At 77.8% G+C, this 1,389-nt stretch overlaps 1 non-coding gene across 1 annotated transcript; it reads right to left on the minus strand.

Annotated features, from left to right (window-relative positions):
- Nucleotides 1-735: 735 nt before the first annotated feature.
- LOC141955491 (5.8S ribosomal RNA) lies at nt 736-888 on the minus strand. The gene has a single exon (XR_012632584.1). It is a non-coding gene; the product is annotated as a 5.8S ribosomal RNA (ribosomal RNA).
- Nucleotides 889-1,389: the final 501 nt, after the last annotated feature.

A 1,389-nucleotide genomic window follows, 5' to 3' on the forward strand; every position in this document is an offset into this window, starting at 1 on the left:
GACGCACGCGCGCGAGGCGCGCCCGGAGACGGCCCCCGGGGACGCGGACGGCCCGCCACGGCCGACCGGGCGCGCGGCGCGGCGGAGGCGCGGAGGGCACGCCGAGGGGAAGCGGGCGGACGGACAGGACGGACGGACGGGAGGGGGGGGGGCCGGGCCCGACGCCGACCGCACGCGCGGTCGCCGCCGCAGCCGCAACCCCCGAACCACCGCCGCCGCCGCCGCCGCCGCACCCCCCCCCACCGAGCCCACCCCCGGCCTCCGCCGCCCGGAGCGCGGCGGCTACGACGGGGAAGGGAGAAGAAGGCGGGGGGCCAGTGGCGACGGGGAGGACCCCCGTTCCCACGGCGCACGCCCCGCACGCGAGCGGCAGCACGGCACGGTACCGCCGCGGTACCCACCCGCAGACAGCCGCCCGCGCGGGAGGAGGCCGGGGAAGAGGCCCGCGCCTCTCCCCCCCCGACACCTCGGCCCTTCCCCACCGCCGCGCCCGACCCGGCCGGACCGAACCAACGGGCCGCCCGGCCCCGGCGGGACGAGGCTCCGCCAAGCGGGCGTTCCGGGAGCGGGGAGCTTCGGAGCGCTCCCCGAGTCTCCACTTAGGGGGACGAAGGCCCTCGGCCGACACCGACGGGCCTGCGAGGCACCCCAGCCGCGCCGCCGCGGACGCCGCCCGCCCGCCCGCCGAGGCGAGGCGGGGAGGGACGGCGCACCGGCCGGCGATTGATCGTCAAGCGACGCTCAGACAGGCGTAGCCCCGGGAGGAACCCGGGGCCGCAAGTGCGTTCGAAGTGTCGATGATCAATGTGTCCTGCAATTCACATTAATTCTCGCAGCTAGCTGCGTTCTTCATCGACGCACGAGCCGAGTGATCCACCGCTAAGAGTTGTCTGCCTTTCGGCACCGCCCCGCGCGCGCGGAGGGGCCGGGACCGCTCCGCAGAAGCGGCCCCCTTCTCGGACGACGGACCGCCGCCCCACCGACCGACCGACCGCCCCCCTCCGCACGCGCGGAGGGGGCGCGCGACGACCGGCGGGCGACGGTCGCGCCTCGCCTCAGATGACCGTACCGACATCACAACGGAGGGAAGGAAGGGAAGGGTGAAACAAGCTCCGAACGGCAAGGGCCCGGGGAGCCCGCGCTCCCGACCGACCTGGGGAAACAACAAGCACCTTGCTCGCTTCGGAGGCGGCCCAGGCGCCCGGGCTCGGCCCGGCCTCCGCACGGAGGGCCGGCGGCGCGTCCGACCGCGCGCCCGGACCTGCACCCGCCTCTCGCTCGCGCGGAGGGGGGAAACCACAGACGCTGACCGCCGCGCGGGCGACCAGCGGGGGCGCCCCGCTCGCGCCGCGCGCGCCTCCGCGCCGCCCAGCGCCCGCGCGCTGCGAC

The sequence above is a fragment of the Athene noctua genome, unplaced genomic scaffold (assembly GCF_965140245.1).
Source record: "Athene noctua unplaced genomic scaffold, bAthNoc1.hap1.1 HAP1_HAP1_scaffold_280, whole genome shotgun sequence".
Lineage (NCBI taxonomy): Eukaryota > Metazoa > Chordata > Aves > Strigiformes > Strigidae > Athene > Athene noctua.